Below are 22,694 nucleotides of genomic sequence, written 5' to 3'. Positions count from 1 at the left end.
GCGGTGCTTCAGCAGAGAGCAATGCCCCTTGGGAAACTCCCTGGGGCCCGGGCGGCCGCCCCGCACCTGACCCACCAGCTGCTGCTCCCCCTTCGGGCTCCGGCGGCCCGCCGGGAGCGGGGTCTGACCCCTCGGCACAGCCCGCGCTGCGCAGCTCCCCGGGCAGCGCGAAGGGTGATTTATACGTTCGTGTTGGCGGTTTGCCCGGCTAAACTCTCCTCACCCCGGCGCCGGGCACCTCGGCCCGCCCAGCGCCCGTTCCCGCGGCGCGGCGGAACCCAGCCCCGCGGGGCCCGCCCGGCCGCTCCCCCGGTGCGCTCCCCCGGCCACTCCGGCTGCGCGGCGGCCCCGCGGGCGCGGAAGCGGCGCCCAGCCCGCGGCCGGCAGCGCTTGGGGTTTCTTTGTTCCCTCCCCTCCAGCGATCCCAAACCCCCGTCCCGCCGCGCTCCCGTCCGCCGCCTCCCACACCAGCTTCCTGCCGCCGCTCCCGCGGGCGCCCGGCCCGCCGCCGCTTCGCGGGCGCCCCGGGACGGTGCCGGGGTGGGGGCGGGGGGCGGCCCGCGGGCGGCCCCGATTGGCGCAGCCAGCGCACGTGGGGCCGCCCTCACGCCTCGGCGCTGGCAGCGCGGCGGCTGCCGCCGCGGGGCACGGCACGGCACGGTACGGCACGGCACGGCACGGCACTCCGCGCGGGGCGCCGCGCACCGCTGCGGCGAGGAGAGGAGCCGGGCCAGGCCGGCGGGAAGGTAGGAGTGGGGCGGCACGGCACCCTGTGCTGCGGGTCGCGGTCGCTGGGGGGCTGGGGGGGGTCCGTGCCCACCGGCTCCCTCGGTGGTGGCGCCGCGCCCGCCCCGTTGGGGCTGCCGGCTGCCGCGGCGCCCGCGGGAGGAGCTCTCTGAGGAAGCGGGGCAGCGAGTTAACGATGAACTCCACGGTGGCGTTTCCCCGCCTGCACCCCGGCGCCGGGAGCGCCGGTCCGAGGCAGCCGGGGCTGCGCCCTCGAGGGGAGGCGGCTGCTCGCGGGCGGCGCTGCGGGGCGGGGGTGGCCGCTGCCGGAGCCCGCGGAGCTCCGGCCGCAGGGGAGCGGCGGCCGCCGGGCGGCGGGGCTGAGGCGAGCGGCGCGTCTGGCAGCGCAGCACTCCGTCCCCCGCCGTCGGAGCGGGGCGGCGGGGCGGGGGCCGGCCCTGCAGGCACCCCCGCAGCGGGAGGCTTCGCTCTGCCACCGGCCGAAAGCCTGCGGGCTGCCCGGAGCCGCGGGTGCAGGCCGGCAGCGCTCGGTGCTCCCCCGCCGTTCCCCCGGGGGGAGGCTGCCCGTGTGGTGAGGGGCAGCACAGAAGCGGCCGGCAAACGTTAAGCGGGTCTGCTGGTCTCCTTCCAGCACAGTGTTTTAGGAATAACCTTGACAGTTCAGTGAGTCGGCCACCGCTGCATCCCTGCCTTCTGTTCCAACTAGCTTGCTAAAGGAAAAGTAAAACTTACATCTGCCTTCTTCACCCTCCTGTGTTGCTCTGATGCTGCCGAAGCCTGAAGTTCAAGGAAATATTTACCATTACTTAGAGAAATGTGTTATTCTCTTTTCATCTCATTTTGCCTTCTGTCAAACAGAGGAGTTCGTGTTTTAGGAATTACATCACTCTGCAAATCCCCCTATCTTCCTCTAAATATAAGCTGCCTGTTAGGATATCTTTAGCTTAGCTGTTTTCCTTTTGTGAGTCTGAACTAGTGTTACTGCTTTTCACTGCTTGAACGGGCGCCTCGGGCCCATGACACCTCTCTTAGGAGCTTTAGGAGTTGCTGATGTGGTCGGGCTCATCTGGCATTGCTTTGTGCTTAACGTTACTGAGGCGGGCAGGACCTTTTCCATCCTGAAATACTGGAAGGTGGCAATATGGTATCTTGATTCTCTTTTGATTATGACATCTAAGCAGAGCTGCAGGATCTAACTGTAAAGGTGGTCTCTGACCTGCCGTCTCTTCTATGAGATGAACAAGCAGAGGGCAGGGAAGTTGGACCTTGCTGGTGGTGCATGGAGTTAGCAAGTCATAGGTTTCTTTTGCACGTCTGTAGTTTCCAAGCTCCCTTTAAGTCCTGAATTTTTCTGTAAGCACAGTTAGCTGTTTTAATGAGGCCTTCAAAAAACACCGCATTTGGAGTTTTTAAGTAATGAACACAAAAGAAATACTTGTAGTTTATGAGTGTGAATAATGATGACAGTGATTTGGGATTCCTCTGTTCCATGAAATATAATTTTACAGTTGCTTTTCCCTAGGAAGAATGATCCCCCATGGGGCTGATGGTAGTTTGCTTGATAAATTACTTGAAAAGGGTCTCTCTTCCAGTGAGATGTTTTAGGGTCTTTCTGCCTGGGGGAATGCAGTTACGGTGTAGTCATGCCATGCTGATCTCCCTTGTGTATATTCTTGATCTTTGAAAATATGTCTTAAAATTTGGATGGCACCTTTAATGATGTGCTAAGATAAATCAATGAAAATAGAAAAAAATACTGTGGTGTTTTTAGAGTGGAGTGAAAGCACCATTCTGGAATTTTGTCCAATCACCATTTTGTGATAGCTTCCCCAGGTGAAGGAATTTCCAGGTGGGAAAAGGTCTGTGAAGGACTGTGCTATGGAAAGTAAGGAGTGTTTTAGCCCTGAGCAAGAGTGTTTGCTGTGGGGACTGAGGCTGCTTTTAACTTGCACATGATTTCTCATCTCCGTTTCATTTACCTTCTAAGTGAGTGTCCCTCTGGATGTGGTCCGGATCTGAACATCTAGAGTCAGGGAACTGTGATGATAACACAATAACATGTGCTACAGTAGGCTCAAGGAGGAGTATTTTGTATTTTTTATTTTTTCTTTCAGGTGTATATTCACATCACCTCCCTCCTCTGTGCATGTAGAAACAGTGAGGATAATACAAAAAATAAGTTATTTATAAAATACTCAGTATGAAGGGTTTGGGGGGTGTGTGGTGGTTTTTTTTGTGGTTATTTTTTTGTTTGTTTTGTCTTGTTGTTTATTTCTTTTCCCCTCCTAGTTGAATATCTTTTCATTATACACTACTTCAGGGTACTTGTACTGGAAGTTCACTTCTTAAATAAGATGTGTTTGTCAGTAGATACTTCTTGTGTTTGTATTGTTGGTAGATTAAAGAGTACATTTTAGAGAACTTAAAAATATCTTTTAAAAAAACCCAGTTTTTAAAACTATATGGGATAAGATGACTTCTATTTTTGTTATGAATAAAATTATGTGAAATGCTGACTCTGGAAAATAATAGCTGTTGATCTGTTTTGGGGGGAGATATGCTGTCTAAATAATAGTGCATTTGTTTGTTCTTTATTTTCTTCCTTTGTAACTTAATGTTGCTTTCCAGTGCACGGCTGGGAAGTTAACATTGCCAAGGTTGTACGAAAGTGTTTTAATCAGTTTTGGAAGCTTGTGTTTGGATAACGTGATGGTAAGACAAATTGATTCCTTCTGTTTTTAACCAAACAGGAATGCTTTAGCGAATATGTGTACAGAGACAAATCAAGTCCTTCAAGAGAACACTTAATTTGCTTAGTCCTTGATTGGCAGTGTCTAGTGATGTTGGGGATTTGAGAAACGGATGAACTAAAAAGCCTTGGCATTAATTTGTATTGTAGCCAGATACACTGGTGAATTCATTAATACACTTTTGCACATGACTGCAGCAAGCAGTGCTGTGTTAACTGTATAAAAATGTGTTTAAATTTAGGCTTTTGGTTTGACCGTTTCTTGTCCCGAGTCAGGACACAGAAACTAGAGTAAAACTAGTATCTTACCAGTGCTAATAAACATAACCTGACTGTTTCTGGTTGCTTTTCATGTAGTATTCCTTGGTTATACAAATCTTTAATAGGGAATAACTAAAGCAGTTCTTGGTGTTTTGGGTTTTTTTTGTGTGTCCCAGACAAATTTCTTAAACTTGGATAGAAGGAGAGCAAAACAGTAACAAAATTCAAAACAAGAAATATCTTAACAAGAGAAGGGACTGTTGGTTTTCCTGCCCAAATGATGTCATTGAACATTTAGAATTGTAATGTGAAGGGGGGGAACTCTGGTTTTAGTGGGGTGGGGTGAAGGACATTGCCTCTTACTGCTGGTGCGCCCCCCTCCCCCAAGTAAGCTGCTCTCAGAGAAATAAAAGGTGGTTTCTCAGGAAACAAATGCATTTCTGAGGCTATATATATCAGAAATTTGTGAAATGTACTCACTGGGTAATTGGGGGGAGAAAAAAGACCAGACCATTTTACAAAATGATTGTATTCAAACTCTTTCAAAATTGCCACTACCCTCCCCTCCATCTCAAAAATATCTTTTTCTGGTAGTCCATTCTCTTTCCCCAGTATGCATTTACTGGAGGCCCAGTTAACTTTTGGCATGAGTCGTTAATTGTGGCTCTTTAGAGCTCATAGTTGAACATTAAGTTGTGTTTTTTCCATCTTAAGCTTAGGCAGACATCCTCTGCACCTGAGGTCTTGATACAGATGATGCTGTTGGGCTTCTTTGTCATAAGTGTAAATGATACTAATTCCTTTGCAAATGGAATTGCATGACTGTAGGTTAGCTTAATAATATTATGTGTTTCTACTTTCCCTTTCATAATTTCTCTTTGTCAGGTAATGATGGGAAAGGTTTTCCAACCGTGCTGTAGGTCAGGGAGCAGTTTGGACCGTAATGTTCCTGGAAGGACGGGTTGTGTTCTTTACAAGATAGCATTTGTATTGCATTTCTGATGCTTGGAAGACCTAGGTTTGTGTGTGTGTGTGTATTGAACATTGTGAGCTTCTGACTTTTATGTGTAGTGGTAATGCAGTGACAGTAGCCCCAAAGGAAGAAATCTAGGCATTTCTGATCTGTAACATTTTGATTTCTTTAATAAACCAGGAGCCTAAACTTTTTCTTTCTTGCCTTTTAAACTTGGTTCTAGCAGTACCAGCTCCAGGAGACCTGTCCCGCCACCAGCCCCCCCCCCCCCCCCCAACTATGTTTTGTAGTAACTGTAGATGTTTTCCCTTCTTTATTTTTTCTTACAGGTTGCATGTTATTTTTGTATCTGTGAAGTTCCCAAGTAGCATGAAATTCATGTGGTACAATTACAACCAGATCTGTTAATAATAAGGGACCCCCCCAAATTATATATGTGTATATATTATGTGCATGTATTATATATAGATAAAAGTATCAAATGCTTTGGATGGAGCCTTTGCAAAACAGGTTTGTGGGTAGGTTCAGTTTGTCTTGTCTCTGCATAAACCAGTTCAGTTAAACCTGTATCAGTAATAAATAATAAACTTGTTTTGGATTAGATTTCAGTGTAAGAAGTTAACCTGTTCCAGTTAAACTGATCCAAAATAAACCTGGTTAAATCATTAATAAAATCTTGCTGCTGTGGAAACAATTCCTTTTGTGTGAAGCATCAACCATAAGGTAAAATCAGAAATGTAACTTTTATAAAACTCGGTGCTTGCCTGCAATTTACCTGCAAAAAAGATCTAGTAAATACTTATAATTTTTTCTTTCAAACTGTGCTAGCCAACGTATTTGTTACTTATACATTTTGGTTTTGGGTCTGCTTTTCACAGACAATTCTGTGCTATGCTTGTAGGCTGTTCTAGAAGACACTTTTTTTGTATTTTTGCAATTACTTGCTTACAGAAACAAAACAGTAATTCCCTAAGTTTGCAGTTTTTTTCAGGATTGTTGAAGTGCAAAATTGTTGTGTGTTTTAATTCTGTTTCTACCTTTCCACTTGCTACTGTGTTTTAGAGGAGGGGAAAAGCAAACACTTGGACATAGGTGATCCACACTTGGAAACTCCCTCTTGGTAAATTAGTAGAAGTTCTAGGATGTTCACAAGCTTCCTCTTGCATTGTTTGCCTTTGTGGGTCATTATCTGAGCAGATCAACTTTCTGTCTTTGTTTAAAGAGACACAGTGCTCAGGTCATTATTGTTAGTCATATATAGGAAGAAAGATTGTGACCAGTTATTGACAGAGTAGTATTACTCTGTTAAAGTGAGTTTCTGTTATTTATTTTCATGAGCTGGCCTGGCAGGGTCCTGACACTGTAATAAAAAGTGTCCAAATGTTTGATATGCCCAGAGGTTAGTGACTAGTCTGTTAGCACCTTTGTGACTTCAATAGAAACACTTGCAATTAGTTTTGTGGAGTGGGAATTCATTCACTGTAGGTTAGTAATCTGCTCTACCCTCTAATGGTGTACACCTGGTTGCTCTGTAGACGTCCATGTTGGGGCCTTCGTCTTTCAGGCAGCATGCACCCGGGAAGGGATGGATGCTCAGAGATGGGCTCCACTGGTGCCTGGCAATGCAAAGGGACTTCTTACTGGCTTCCTGGTGGCTGTCAGTTCCTAGCTGATAGGCAGCCACTGCAGATGGGCTCTGTAGCTCTGGCCTTTGCCACTTTACTTCACTGGATGCAAGTTATGAGATTCAAAGAGGCAAAAAGTGTCTGGCATCTTTGCGCGGGGAAAGACCAACAGAAGAACTTTTATTCAGCTGCCCTTGGTCTCTTAAGGACAGATTTAAAGGTAGGTGTTGAAACTCAGAATTCATAGCTTAATTTTGTCATTTTTAAAATCTGTATCTACACCAAAGTGATTGCCTGAACAAAGCAATCTGACTTTAAAATACAAAACCCCCAGAAGATCGCAGAATTACAGAACAGCTGAGGTTGGATGGGACCTGCGGAGGTCCCTTTTTTCAGTTCTGTCACACCTTTCTCTTTAGGAAGCTTTTTTGTTTATTTTAGGAGATGTAGAAAGGAAATTGCTGTTTGGAAACTTAAATGTTCACTAGTTAAGAGTGAATACCAAACATAGAAAGTTTTGTTTTGTTCTTTTCCCTTTGTTTTGTAAGCAGTCGGCTGAGTGAGGTCAGAGAGGCATTCACAGATGGAATGAAATTCTTGGTTACTAGACCTGAAATGTTCCCAACTTAATGTTTGTGAGCCGTCTTAAATGGGGGCCTTTTCTGAGCCATCTTAAATTGTGCTCAAACAACTTCTCTACAGATCAAGACAAAAATAAATTCAGTTTCAATATAAACACACTTCCAGTATGTTGTTTGGGGAAGGATTATTCTTAACTGTTAGTAAAACTCCAGCTTAAGAGAATTGAAATCATGTGTCAATTGTTCATTTACATTTTTAAAACATCAGTTTTACTGTAGCCTGTATGCATTTGCAGCTGTTCAGAAGTGATTGTCAGGCAGAGAATGATTCAATGGCATATGAAGTGCTGGGTACCTCCCACATCGCTGGTCATGTAGCATGATCTGTATTTGAAAAATGCAACCAAGAATGAGTATTTACATGTTTTTAAAAAAAATTCTGGATGACAAACTAGTTTGGCTATGTTATGGTTGCTTTGAGGTAGGCTATTCAGATCACTTTCAGTTTACCAGGGCCTGAAATGTATGCATACAGAAATTCATGATTGAAGTGTGTTTTTTGAAGATTCTGACTTAATTTGAGAAAAGGCTATAGTTGACTTCATTGGGACTTGGAACAGCACAGCTAGGTGTGCTTTGCCCCATGGAGTTGCTTTACTTTTCTATCTCCTATGTATTTAGGTAGGTTTCAGACATCACTTTAATATGTAACTATGGGACTAGATGACATATGCTTCTCAGATGCCAAAACTCTAGTTACAGTATATAATCAATTCCTGAAATGTCAAAATCTCAGATTAAGGATTTTTCTTATGGTGATTGGTTGCATCTTACAAATCTGTTAATTAACCTGCAGTTAGACACAAATTGCTTTTGTGGTTCAGTCTGGGCTTCAAAGTAGAGTCTTTTATGTGAGGCCTTGCATTGACCCTTGTGAGCTGATGCTGTCTACTTCAGGCACCTGATTATCCCCTGACCTCAGGTGTCTGCGTTCCTGTCTACTCAGTGGAAGGAGTTTGAAGCCCTGAGGGCATGAATTGGAGCATTGTAGTGTTTCACAAAATAGTGATGGCATTACTTCGCTAAGCAGTATTAAGATGCCTGAACAGAAATAGTTATGTGAGCTGGGAATAAGGCAATGCAATTTTGTGACTGTACCACATCAGGTGTTGCTAGCTATGTCTGTTGAGTTACATCCCGTTTACACATCTTAGCACACCACCATTCCTGTATGCCCCAACTTGCCAAGGTAATACTCAACAGTGGATGGTTCTTGACTCCAGCCCAGGGGATCAGTTGCATAGGGGTGCCTCTTGAGAAGACTTTGTAAGGGTAAGAGAATTCATTATCTGTGAAATTTCTCAGGACGAAGTTGAGATCTGTAACTTACTTTTAATACCTTGATGTGATCTCAGATAGGACATTTAACATCTTAAGAGTAAAACCTGCATATCTAATGTGCTATTTTAATTCAAAGCCCTTATCTGACAGAATATTAATACACCAGCCCTTAAAGGAGTAAGAAACCAATATGCCTATACCTTGATTAAGGAGTCTAGTAGATCTGAGCTATGTATAGGGCATCTTCAGGTTCTCAGAAGAATTACATCAAAGACTACTAGTTTCAGGTTCTGTTCAGTTGCTAAAGTATTTCAGATTCTGATAGCTTTTAATTTTCTTTCAAGAAAACTTCAAAGATAACCTGTCATCTAAGAAATGTCTTGATTCTATTTACTTTTTTAATAAAAGAAAAAAGTGTGTGTATTTATACTATATATAATGTGTGTGTACACACACATGCCTATTTGACAGTAAAATAAACCTGCTTTTTTATTTTTTTGGTGGTTACTCTTGTGAAAGAGACAGTAATGTTTTGGAGTGGGAGAATCAGTGCTAATGATATGAAGTCCTTTATCATGGTTCCAGATATCTGTGGGTCCAATTCTACTTATAGTTGTGTATAAATCTTCAAATTCATTCTTCTTACAGGAACGGCTACTTACGTATGTGAGTGTGCAGGTCTGGGGCTGAGGTGAGGCTTGATTCTGTTGTTCCTAGAGCACAGTAACAGTGCTTCTGCATTGCGGCTGAGGGGTTGGTAAGAATATGTTTGCAACTAATTCCTCTTCCCCACCACTGGTTTATTGGGGAGCTGACTCTAGTTTTCTGGATGTTTGGGTAAATAAAACTGGGAATTCTGCAGTGGTACTGGACACTTGTTTATGTCATGTTTAATCCCTGTGGAAGCTTGTGAAGCAGTGTATAGTCAAGATGCTGAAATAGCTTGTGATTAGGTGCTAGTTTCAATCACTAATAGCTGATGTCTTCAAATTATTTATCTGAAACCTTGGAGTAACTTTAAATATTGACTATTTTTTGTGTGTGAAAATAGTGTTGTATTAATTTAAAAGCTGACTGTGTACAGTTTGGGATTTGTTCTTTGTATTCCATTTAGTTAATGGGAAAAGTGCAGGAATGGGTTGTCTTTGCCAGTAACCCAGGTACCACTTTGAGTGCTAAGTGAAGCTTCCTTACAGCCCCATCTCAGAGAAGACTGGGCTGAGGAATGCAGCTGTGCAACCCTGTATCACTGACCCGGTGTTCAGCAGCACCTAACACCTGAGGTTCCACAAGTGCTTACCAGATGCTGAGCTCTAGGTGGGGTGAGCCCTCATTTGCTGCCGATATAAATGACCTTAAATGAGTTGTTTCAGGTCATGTTATAGTTCAGTGGTAAAATTGTGATAATAATGCATCTTTCTATTTTCATTTTTATGGATTGCCAGTGTCTCGGCCTTTATTTTTATCTTTTAAGCAATTCAGTAAAAGACTTGACATTGATTTGGTGTGCATATGAGGTCCCTTAGTATTTGAATTTATGGATATTACGCCATGGAGAGTCTTGGCCAGTTGGTAACACAAACTTCTTCCCCTTTCCAGTTTATAACAAACCAGTTACTTAGGTTTCTAGAGTAAAATAGGCAACGATGTATGTGGACATTTTTTTTGTGCATCTATTATTGTCTTGCTCTGTAGTCTCATGTTTGTGCACGTACCCTGTCTCTCCACCAGAAGGAAATGAAATTTCACAGGTGGAGCAATAAAAGCCACCCGTGAAGTGTATGAGTGTTTTGCAGGGACCTGGTTTGGTGGCCAGTTCCACAAGTGCATTTGCTCACTTCCTGCTGGTGACGAAGCAGGGTTAGTTTTCTGTATGCTCCCTCCACTATGTGCATTTATTTCATGTCCTTACAACATAGGCTTGTCTGAATTTCAGGAAGTGCCCAGCTTTGACATGGGTGCTCATATTCATTTTTGCCTTATTTCAGCATTCCTCTGCCCCTTCCAAAAGGGTGGTATGATACAGAGGTGACTGTTTATTATGGCTTTTAGAGGGACCCTTGCTCTTCGGAAAGCGGGGTAAATGCATAATTTTGCTAGCACTAAGAGAAAAATCCTTTTTATTTCATTCATTGAGCTATCCTGGGGTGGAGTAGTAGGGACCAGAAAAGTGGCACTGAAACTGTGATACAGTGTATTGCAGTAAGCTATTCTGAATAAACTCTTCTGAAAATGGAAAAGAGGTATTACAGGACTTATGGAAAGTCCAGCAGTCCCTCACAAACATTTCTGACATGGGAGCAAGTGAGACTTCGGTACTACTGAAACACAGAGGGGTGCAATGAGTAGCCTTCTTGACCCCGAGGTGCGGAAGCTCTTGGAGGTGTTTATCTGATTAATGAACCAGTAGCACTGGTTCAGCTGTCCTCAGACATGTCCCATTATTCCCGTGACCTGGTCTCAGCTGTGTGTTGCTCTGTCTAATCTCACTCTGTATTTTTTGTCTTTATAATTGTCTATTTTTTCAGCATTTCTCATCTTGTATTCCTTTGTATGTGTCTTTAATCATCAGGCTGCTCTCTTTCAAACCTCATTTAGCAGTCCCCTGGGACTTCTTAAGGGGCTTAGGTGTGTATTTCCCTGTCATGCCTCTCCTTAAACATTAACTTCTGCATCTTTGGACAAAAAAAATTGACTAGAGATTTATTTCCTCCATTGACAGGTTAGTTTTCCCCTTTCCTCGTTTTGTGTTCTTATCTAAATAATCAGACTTTTCCAGCTTATCTTGAAAACAAGGTATCCTTTGGGTAGAGATGTTTCCCTTCAAGCTTCTGTTTTTTTCTACTTTCCGCACTTTTCTTCCCTTTCACTAAATTTCTTCTAGTGTTCTTGTGAGAGTTGCATATTTTTAAATGAAACAATGAAGTTACTGATGACAAGGGATAAAAGGTAAGTGTTCTCCAAATGCCACTGTTACGTTTTGAGTCTTTCCAGATAAGTTATTACTCTCTGACAGGAGAATGTGAAATATTTCACCCACGTTGAGTAAATAATAGCTGTTAGGAGTAAACACTTTTAAATCAGCAGAGCTGGATAACTTGTTTCAGCAAATCCTGAAACGAAAAGCTGGAAGAAGTGTGGACTTAATTCAAATATGAATTGTCTTAAATTCAGGTATCTGTAGAAATCCTCTCATGTTTAGGGTATGAAGCTGAATAAAACCAGCGGTCTGTTTGAAGAGTTTCATTTTGTTGCCAGTGCACAGAAGACCTGAGAATGAAAGTGCTCAGAGCACTGTTGCGTTTTTGTGTTGATAACATAAATCTTAGTAGATGATTTATTGGCTGGTCTGCTGTGTTGATAGAATAAATACTTTTTTTTAATCTTTGGACTGAATGGACAACTGAGGCAAAAAAACATTTCGAGATTTTTGGAAGGCTTTTCAACAGTAGATCCTTGCTTGATTCCAGATGGAAATCTTTCAGTTCTCTTTGGAGTTCCTGTGCAATTATTCTTTCCTACAGTAAACATATAGTCTCTCTCAAGTATATAAATGATGTCAAGCTGAGTGAGCAACTAAAAATAATGAGTTGCAAAGATTCAAAGTATGCATCTGGTTATTAGGGCTATACCCACATTTTTCTGATATCATCCTTATTTGAAAAACATGCCTCGCTTTCTTCACTTGCTGTGCAGATGGCCATATAAAAGATTGCTCTTTGAAGAAAGAATGAAGCATCTCTAGATCTCTAGGCATAGTAACTAAAAGCACAGAATGCTCTTAACTCTGTCCTCAATTGCAGAATCTCTCATGTGGATTTAGAAGCAGCTCTCATAACGATGTACCTTTTGACAAATTGGTATCCTTGTACAAATGAAATTAAAGCCTATTAAGAAGTTGAGAACAGTGTTTGTATGATGCTATGTGCCTGCGCTCATGGCTCTTGCCTTATAGATGCTGATTTTACCAGAGTTGCCTGTCTGTTCTTGCAATACTTCCTGTATAAAATTTACTTCTCAAATAGTAATAGATTCAGTAGCCATTGAGACAGGTATACTTTGCAAATGAAACACTTGTTTCTTCAGGCAAATGGAGTAACATGTAGGGTTTCTGGTTGGTTGGTTGGGTTTTCTGGTTTGTTTCGTTTGTTGCATGTGGGTGTTCATTTATTTAGTGGGTTTTCCCCCCTTTGTTTTGTTCTTAAGAAAAAAAAACCCTAAGCTGATTTTTTTTTTTTTTTTTTTTTTTCCCCTCTACAGAGCATTTTGGGACATTAACTTTGAAAATTTAGTTGACTCCTGTTTTTATGCTTTGAAACCTTTCTAACATATAAATGGGAATAATAAAGATTTTTTAAGTACAGCAACCCTGATAGTATCCCAATTTTTAAAAAGCTTTCAGTGCTATTGGAATCTTGATGAAAACATCTGAACTTGTGGAAAACTAGGTTCAGCTACCATAGCGGAGAATGACCAGAAGAAAGCATACATAGATATGTGCATGTACCTGCTATGTCATCAAACTTAAATGGGCCTGATATTCAGTAGTTCTCTTTGTTTGAAACTTCTTTGCCTGTATGTATGTGTTGAGATTCATCAGTGGCCTCACTGTACCTTTTATGCTGGATTTAGTCTCTTAGTTTATATTTTCGCTCAGCATCACTCCTCAAATACATACTGTGTATCTGCATTGCATATAGACACTCTCCTTAAAAAAATAATTAAAAAAAATTTAACATTTCTCATGTCTGCCAAGGCTTTAGTTCAGACCTTTTAAGTTTCTAGGGTGTTTTTGCTATGGCTTGGGAATCAGTTGTTAAACTGCAGTGAGGAATGTAGGTCTGGCTTTGACCTGAGGTGCTGATGAACATGGAAGAATTCTGTAAGCCAGGTGGTCTGCTTTAAAGACTAAAACTTGCCATATTCAAATATCAGAAAGTTAATGCACTGATGGTAGCATAATAACTGACCCTTACCAGACTAGGTGTGAAAATGTTATTTGCAAAGCAAATATGTGCCTTATGATCTTTATGGTGTATGGATAATTTTTTGTTTGTTTGAATTTCTTTGCTTTTGTCTTTTGTTTATACTGTTTAATGTATTGCATTTTATCATAGACATTACTACTAATATATGGCAGAATCCTCCTTGCATAATATGAGAGCTGCTGGAAGAGCTGTTAAATATAAAGAATTATCGATGATGCTTTTACTACCTGTCTCGAAGATCTCTCTCAGGGATTTCTCCAGTTATTGAATGTAACAGGCACAGAGCATCATTAACTAAAGATACTTAGGTGTAGAACAGGATCCTGGCTCTCCGTTGAATGCATGACACTTAGGGATTTTGTTCCTCTTGGAGGAAGAATTTTCTCCTTTATTTTGAGTGTGTCCTGTCCCTGTTGCACACTTGTCTTCATAGGAAAAATAATAGGACTTCCTTGATTTCCTTCTCTTCTTTCCTTCTCCTCATCCTGGTGTTGCACACTTGGATTGCCTTTCTCTTATATCCTGTCCCCTCCTTTTGCCAAATTTCACTTGGATACAGTGGTGAAAAACACTGTAGTTGCAGCAGGATGCCTACTCAGGTTACAGCATGATTGGTATGAACGTTTAATACTAAAAGGAGACTTTAAGAAAAAAGCGTTAAGCTACTAGCAAAATTCTTGATGTTAAACAAGGTGTGGAATGCCATGCACATTGCATTGAAGAGTCTGATCACAAAAGAATATTAGCAACAGTAATCTGAATAAGATTGTAACAATTTTAGGGCAGGCTTCTAGTTGATGAAAAATTGTTTAAAAATACTTTCCTTTTGACTTCAGCGTACATTCTCACAGGGCTCTGCCCTTCCCACTGTATAGTAACAGGGCTCTAAACCCCTGAGTTAAGCCATTTTTCTTTCCTTTCAGAAATGAACAGAGGAGAGAATTGTGTTTCTAGTGAAGACTGCTCTAAAGCTGCATATGAGGAAATACTAGATCTGAATTGTTCTTACTGCAGTTGTGAAAAGGCATCAGAGCAGTAAATAATTCTATTGTGTAGCAGCAAAGACTACTAAAGGACAGTAAGCATTTGAGTTTGATCTTGAATCTGATTTACATAGCTTATTTAACCAGGCCACCTGCTTTTTGAGTAGAAGAGCAGGAACTTGTGGCAGTTAGGTGAGCAGCAATTTCAGTTTCCACATGTGCCTTCTTCAGGTGTTTGTACCTTGGGCTGACTGGGTGTCAAATACCTTGAAGCAGTTAACATATTTGCAAAAGCTGGAATACCACACACATTTGAATGCTCTGCAAACATTTGACCCATATTTCAGGCAAGCTCACAGGTGTTGAAGTAAACATAAGGCACCAAATGTGCTGGTATACAGGCAACACAGTTCCTCTTTGAACACAGCTGTGTGAGCTGGCTTCTTTACTACTGGGAAATAAAATCCTGAGAAGAGTGAGTCTTCCTGACAGAGAAAGCCTGTTGGTGGTTGAAGGACCTAGTTCGTTCTCTCTGTATGTGAAACACAGCTGGTATTGTCCTTGCAGTACAAGGGAGGAGAGAGTCGGGCAACCTTCCTGTGAGAGCTTCACAGTCCATGCTGACTGGGTTTGAGAGGACTGTATGAAAAGATCCAGTAATCTGCTGACGGAGTATAGCCAAGGAGTAGGGCTGAAGTCTATTCTGAATCTTGTTGTCTGAAAAGCAGATTCATGGCCTGGTATGCAATATGTCAATCTTCACATGCTCAGGGAGACGTTACTTATTTATTTCAGGTTCGCATGGAGCTAGAGGCAAGGTAGTATTCCACAAAGTAAGCCCAATCAAATGTGACTTTCCATGATACATCTATACAGAGTTAGTAATTTTTCAAATCTATCCTCTTTACACTGATTGGTTAGTAATTTACATACAGTTATAATACAGTTACACAACTATTTCTATGATCATGCATGCTCAGGGGAGGGGTCTTCACCTGGGCAAGGGTTTTTTTGACCTATGGGTCTGATTCTTCTGCATTACAATGAGGGTAGTTCAGTTAAGGATACATGAACCTTGAGTCTTCTTGCCAAGTTGGCAATGTGTCCTCAAAGTATCCTTATTAACAGTTTCTTCAAAGCCTAATTGTTGCAGAGTGTTCATGCTCAAAGAATGGCTGTGTACTTTTCTGATCATAGCCTAAACTTGTCAATGTAACATATACAAAGTGTATCTTGCACAAAACAACTGGACTGTTCTAAATTTTGAGTTACATTTCAACAGTCTGAGTCTACTCTTAATCTGTTTGGGGTATTGACAAATAAGAGAATGAAAGCCAAATTACACGGGCTTGAAGGGAAGATGAAATTTATCTGATCTCCTTATCACTGAGGACAGCAGTAGTAGCCAGAATAGTCTGTTGATTTCAACTAAACTGTGCAGTGTTGCTTTAAAAGCCCAGGAAGAGGCAGAACCTTGTAAATTTTTTTTATTAGGCTCAAGTAACTTGAAGAGGTTGTGGGTGTTTATTTCACATGGGGCCTTTGTTCTCCCTTTCCATTTGTATTTTGAAGTTATACTACGATTGTACCACCAGCTTCAATCATGTGTGATTGCAGTGTTGTAGGTTTCCCCCGCCCCCTCTCTTTAAATAAAGGTAAGGGAAATAAGGTAATTAACATTCTTGTTAAAAGTGTGTTGTTGGGTAATAGCAATGGGGGCATTTTATTTAAACTGTCCTGAATTGCACTCTCATCAAAACACTGTTCTTCAAACAGAATGCTTTTATGGTTCTTGTTTTATGAAGTATTCAAAAATGTAGTCTGCTAATATATTTGAATTGGAAGAAATGGGCTCAAAGATCTGGTTAGTTTAAGCATTTATTTTGGAACTGAAGTTGCAGTTGGTCACTTTTCTCTAACTTCTGCTCCTTCAGGGAGCACACCCAAAAAGCCAATAAATGCAGACTTGTGTGGATCGGAGTGGGTAATGTTCCAAGGTTCTGGCACTGAGACCCAATGCTTTGCTCCTAAATCCTTTTCTTCTATGCCAACTGCATACTGCTGCCCCCTTCCACCAAAAAAAAAAAGTTACATACTGAAGATCCATATATTAGGGAATTTGATAAATGATTTAATCTCCTATATGAAGTAAGATCACTGTTTCTTCTGTGTATTGAGGTTGTGGAATGAAATTTGGGGATTTGAATTGCTGAGAACTTTCCTTCAAAGTGTATCCAAACAGTAAGCAAAGGACAGGAGTTACAGCTCAACTGACTTGTAGTAGAGGTGATGAACAGAATGCAGTACTGTGGTGAAAAAAGCAGTATTTCTGTTGTGTCTGGATTATCATCATAATGTTAAAAGATAAAGGATGTTGGTACTGATTTAGCATAGAGACAAACTTTTTTTCTCAAACTGCATAATAAAAAGAAACATTGAAGTAACTTCTAAGAGACGGTTCCTGGCAAATACTAGAGTCATGACTGTATTGATAGTCAATCACGTGATTCCCGCCCCTTGTCTGACGGTGATGCGGGTGGTGGTGGTTCCTCTCATAAAAGGTTTCCGTAATCTTCTGTTAGTGTGTGCAACAGAGACTGCCAGGAATGGTTCTCTAAAAACGCAGTCTCTTAAGGCAACCAAATGCTTCATTGCAAGTGGGTTTTTTTTGTTTTATTTTTTTTTTTAATCTACAAGTCATTAGGCATCAATCCTGTTTAGTGATTTGAGCTCATGATTGTTTAAGTTTTAAAAGAAGAGCATTGATGTTATACTGAAGCTTGAATAATGCCAGTGCTGGTTGCCTAATGCAGATTATTTCAGTGACCTACTCTGAATTCTAGACTTCATTGGTAGCACAGATACTTTACATCATCTTCTGGAAACAGAAAGGATCCTTTTCTGTGTTACTTTTCCATATCCTAGCCTCAGAGCAACCAAAGAAAGTCCATTTGCCTACCATTTTCCACCAGTGGCCACAGCAGTGTTGCTAGATATTTCCAATTTGGCAAAACAAGTTTATGAATGTAATCAAAGTAAGGCCATATTGAAATAGAGCAGGAGGAGAAAGGGAATCTTCCCCTATGGATACTGTCACTATGCCCAAGTGAAAACAGCTTGGAAGTGTGACCTTTGCATATGGGTTTTCTTTTTTCCCTTTTTTTCGTTTTCTTGCTGGTTTAATAGTGTGAGTATACTAGGGACAAACCATATAACCCCTCTGTTATCATATGTAGAAATGCTGCCTCAGAAGAAAAATGGAAAGAGGGAAACTTACATGGGACAGAAGAAAGGTACTATGAATGTGAACTTCCAAATCTAGTGTTTTATTTCAGTATGTTTTCAGTTTGCATCTGTTTATATGCTTGGAACGTAATTGCCACTAATTACATAAAGATTAACCTTTTCATTTTTATCTTTTTTGTTTGTTTGATTTGGAGTGCTTTGTGTTATTAAACTACTTCTTAGCCTAAAATGTTACCGTATGCCAGTGAAGCTTATAATATCTTTTGCTTCTTTGTATTAAAGGAAGACATGTGCTCTCTGCCCACAGATGACCTTTCTGTTTTGTGTGATTGCACTAAAAGGTGGTAATTGGCACCTTGCTTTTTCATACAATATAAGGTTGCTTTTAAAAATTTCCTTTGCTGTTCTTCAAGGTAAAAAAATTCACATGTTCAGTAATTCATGGGAAACTGAAAGGAAATTACATGAAATATTACGTAGCTGTGTCTCTTCTGGAAGTGCGTAGTAAGCATGTGTCATCATCCCAGAAATACTGTTCAGTCTTGGGGCAGAAACTTTGTAACTCTAGGAATGCATGTAATTTTGTTTGAAGAAATTAACAACCATAAGGAAAATTTAATACGAGTTGGAGTCTTAGGTTTTTAATATGATTTCAGCTGTCACTAGAGAGTGACCGGATTCATGTAGTGCTTCACCTAACCTCTCTTTATGAGTATGCTCTATCAATGTCTCTGGTATCCTTCTCCTTTTTGGTGCTTGATGGCTCTCTGTGGATTTTTAGTTAAGTAAAAGTGGCAACTTTAGTATAAATGACTGTTTTCAAATCCACTTCTAAATAGACACAAATTTTGTCCAGTTGCTTGTAGGTTGCATGAATCCCCTTGTACTGCTTTTAATGGGTTTGTGAGATCTCTTTTGCAGCTGGAAAGGAGTCTATCTTGTAACACTTCTCAGCACCACCATTTATAGTTGGTACAGCGTACCATCTACTGCTTGCTCCTGAAGTGCTGAGCTATTCTAGCATGGATGCATGTGACCTGTGAGTCTGTGTGTGCCTTTGTCCTGTGCATAAGCACTGCAATTACCTCATGTTAATGTGTCACAAGCATGGGCATGAACCCGGGATGTAATCCAGAATGCTCATGTAATAGAGGAATGCTTGGTGAAGCAATGTAATTAAGTGTGGTGCAAACAGGACGTGTGTATCTGTCAAACATGAGCTGTATGTTCTGAAGCTAGTATAAGTAAATGGTTGTCTTTTGGAGGGACAGATGTCTAGTGTTTTGATCTGTCAAATACTAGATTAAAAGATTATCAAGTACTAACTAGAGATATCTTAATTTTTTTCTGCTTTAAATTTGGGTTTATGAGATCTATATTTGTAATGCTGTTCAAATTATTTTTTTACATAAATACATGAAAAGTAGTGTCTTAAAAAAAAGACATATTACTAGTTTTACTGTGCTTTTCAAGATACTTATGTACTTCGGCAGTGTTTGTGACTTTAAACTATTACACAGAAGCAGTGGAGGCTTGAGTGGTGTAAATGACAGTAGTAAGTACGATTAAAGGATGTTAAAACAAGCTAAGGAATAGCTTGTTCCCTTTGTTTGTTTTATCTTGTATGCATGAAGTCATGAGTTTCATCTGGTTTATACTGATGTAGGAATGTTTCCTGGTTTCATCTCCTGGGGGCAAAAATACCTCTAGAAGGAGGCTACCTTGGGATGGTTTACAAACTGCTTAGAGAAGCACCAGTTGTAAATGTGTGCTGAAGCTGTCCCCAGGAGGGACAGGATCTTTCCAGGTTTGTTCTTCAAGTTTCAATATGAATTGAACTTCTTCCAGAACAAAATCTACCCCACTTTCTACTCCTGTCCCCAGAAATAAGTTGGTTTGTTATTTTGGTGTTCCCCTACTATCAGTAATTCTTCACTGGTAGTTGGCCTGGCAAAGTTGCTTGTTTATTTACATTTTATTGCTATTTTCTGTTTCAAATCTCAAAACTTTGACTCCTTATGCAACAGAGAAGGCTGAGAAGCAGCAGCATTTGTTTTGTCAATGAGTATAACAGTGCTTGCTTACAATGGGTAGTTAGGCTCTCCATTTCATTACATTGACTGACTAAAAGTGGTTAAAACCTATGGACATAATGAAAACTTCGACATTCACCATGGATTATTACGAAATATGACCTCAAAATTTCTAATAACTGTTCAGGGAGAAGTTGCAGTCGCTTATATATAGCCAGCATTTTGAGAGGTAGAATTAAGCAAGCTATTAAGGTTTGTAGTCAGTATCTTATTGATAATTACATATACTAGTGATCTGTGAAAGTTTTAGCTTTCTGAACAATGGCACAAATTGCTCAAAAATCTGATTGAAAATGTTGATTTCAGTTTCACCTGTACAATGACAATGCTATTTGAACTTTTTTTTTTCTTTCTGTTCAGACATACAATTTTAAGGATTGATCTCTCTTTTAATTTCTTCATGTTTATGGACCAGAGTCTCCCTGATATTCAGAAGACTGCTCATTGCTGACCATATGGGTACCATATGGAACTGTGGAGCAAGACCATTTAATATAGAATTCTCCTTTCTGGTCTGCTCGTTTTTATCTTCTCACTGGAATGGGATTATGCCTCCAGGATGCTGACAAACATTGATAAGGATCAGTTGCAGTCTGAGCAGTTACTTCTATTATGTATGAACTATTGTGTTTGAGTAAGAAGGAATTTTTATTGACACCGGTCTGATGTGTTGGGCTCTCTAATTACTGTGCTGCTGTTAAAGTGGTTAGCTCATAATCTTGATTTAGAGTGGGAGAACTGGCAAGGCTCTGCCAAGGGCCTTTGCCTCCTATCTAATTTGGATTTCTTGCCAATGTCACAGACCACATTAAAAATTGGTTTGTGTTAGACTAGAATTGCGCATACCATTTTTCTTTCCCACTAAATCTCAGCTCAGGGTTTGTCAGGACTTAGTATGTTCTTGCGATGCTGGGGCTTCTAAGAATGTCATTACTCACTTTGGCTCTGTGCACTGAGGCTTGCCTGCAGGAGCATGGTGACTAAGGGACATGGTGCAACCTTTCTAGGTCAAAGTCAAATCAGGCTGCTGCTGTCATTTTGCAGAAGTTTCACAGCTCTCCATCTGAAGATCTCCATCTGCAGCTCTGAAGTACTTGCTGCCTTTGCTAACCACAAATAAGCACAAAGTTTTTGATTCAGTGGTACAGCTTTTAGATGTGTTCTGTCTTCCTTCCCACTGCTGTGCTGGGCAGGCTGTTACGTAATTACTTTTGCTTTGATACAGGCAGAGTTCAGGCTGGCTACTGCTGCTTAATTGGAGATGTTACTCTGTGCAAGCAACCGTTTGGTGGTCCTGACTGTTTCTATCCTTTTGCTTCTTTGCTCTTGCAGGTTGGCTGTCCTTCACTGGTAGCTTCCACAGCAGTGTGTTTTGTGATCTGCAGTCCGTTTATTTCAAACCTTAAGAAAGCAAGTAGAAATCAACTTCCTTTGCTCGATTCCTTTGTTCTTCCCTTTCCCTGTCACAATGAGACTTGGAATAACTGTGTGATAGCAAAAAACTTGAGCCGGTACAGGCTTTGGATCCTGCTGGCTGCTTAGTATGTTTACTCAGGCTGTTGATGTTCTTTGTGGAAACAGCCGCTGGTGGTTCTGAGTCACTCTTGTTTCTTGAGTTGGTTAAACCTTCCCTGGTGCCCTGTTGGCTGGTGGCTGCCTGTGGCTGGGGCATTGGGAGCGGTGGGGGCTCCGCTGGGGCTTGCAGCCATGGCCGGGGGGCAGCCCCAGCCCAGGGCATTGGGCATGTCCCTGGGGATGAGGCGAGGCCAGGCCAGGCCATCAGCTCATGGGCAGGTGGAGGAGAGGACCCGGCCTGCTGAGGGGAACCATGGCCAGGCAGGGCTGTAGGAACAGGCTGAGGCCAGGCTGGGCTGTGGGCCCACAGGTGGGCCTGGCTCTGTGAGGGTCTGTGGGGGGCTGGAGACTGGCCCTACTGAGGCTGATGGCCCCGGGGGCTGACATGGGGTCCTGGGCCATGGGCAGGGTGGGGGGAGGCCTAGGGGCACGAGGCAGGGCCAGTAAGGCCTGTCAGGGTCCTGGCAAAACCTGTGCAAGGCTTTAGCTGCAAAATTAAAATACCTAACATAATTGCTTAAAGTGTCTGTTTCAATATGAGGATTTTCAGCAACAAAAGAGTAAAACATAGCAGAAGCAGTGGTGGTTGTCCAGTGTGGAGAAGGCTGGACTGAGGATATTTTCTAGCACAAAAGATTGTGAACATTTGCAAGCTTTTTTGACACCATAAACCGTAGCTTTTTAAAAACTTGACTATCCATTTCTTTGAAATGCTTCTTGTAAATTTGTTCTCTGTTGCAGAGAGAGGTGCTGTACAATTTTAATATTTCTATTCCTGTAACCCTGCTGATACTTTCAACATACAATTTTCTTTTTTGGTCAGATCGAATATTATGAAAATAATAGCTTGTCATTGCTTGTTTGCAGATGTCTTCTTGCAGAATTGTAGTCTGCATTTAAACTGTGGCTGAGAAGAGATGATTCCTTCCACTATTCCCATCTCCATTCATGTATTTTCTTTTTCCTTTATGTTAAGTAAGAATTAGTATGTGAAGAACGTTGTTCATCTAATTGATGTGCCAAAGATCATATGGTTTACAGCAAGAACAAAAAGTCTGAGAGTTTTTTCCATGCTAATTTTACTTTGTGGCATAATAAGACCTGTTTTTTGCTGTTGGGTGTAGATAATATATAGCACTACTAATTTTGTTTATTTTTCTTATATATATTGTTATGGGCGCTAATTAAAGCAAATGGTTTTGTGAGAGTATTTTCACTGATATACCAGAGCCACCTGTTCCATTTGGGAGAAATTTGCTTGGTGATTTACATTATTTAAGGTAGACAAAAAGGGGGGATAATTCTAATACTGTTTTTCATTGCTCTGAAACCAGATTAATCTCAAACCTACTGGGAAGAATGCAATGGGAATGGGACAGAGTCACTTCTCTAAACCTAGCGGTTCTCTAGTTATCAGGCAGTAACCAGCTAGGGGATGTGTTGGTGGGTTGAACTTGTTATAACTGTACTTTCTATCTTTGTCAGATAGCTGACGATGCCCTTAATAGACCTGAATTTAACAGTTGCATGTT

General features: G+C 41.5%; 1 protein-coding gene across 1 annotated transcript in view; it reads left to right on the top strand.

Moving 5' to 3' along the window:
* Positions 1-636: 636 nt before the first annotated feature.
* The window catches only part of STXBP6 (syntaxin binding protein 6), a 121,946-nt gene continuing 99,888 nt past the window's right edge, over positions 637-22,694 (top strand). Inside the window, exon 1 of the mRNA XM_055716900.1 lies at positions 637-746. The gene's annotated coding sequence lies outside the window, so the exon portion shown is untranslated. The remainder of the gene's footprint in view (positions 747-22,694) is intronic.

Source organism: Falco cherrug, chromosome 7 (assembly GCF_023634085.1).
Source record: "Falco cherrug isolate bFalChe1 chromosome 7, bFalChe1.pri, whole genome shotgun sequence".
NCBI classification, from domain to species: domain Eukaryota; kingdom Metazoa; phylum Chordata; class Aves; order Falconiformes; family Falconidae; genus Falco; species Falco cherrug.
The sequence above is the reverse complement of the archived record's forward strand: the minus strand, read 5'-3'. Positions and strand labels throughout refer to the sequence as shown.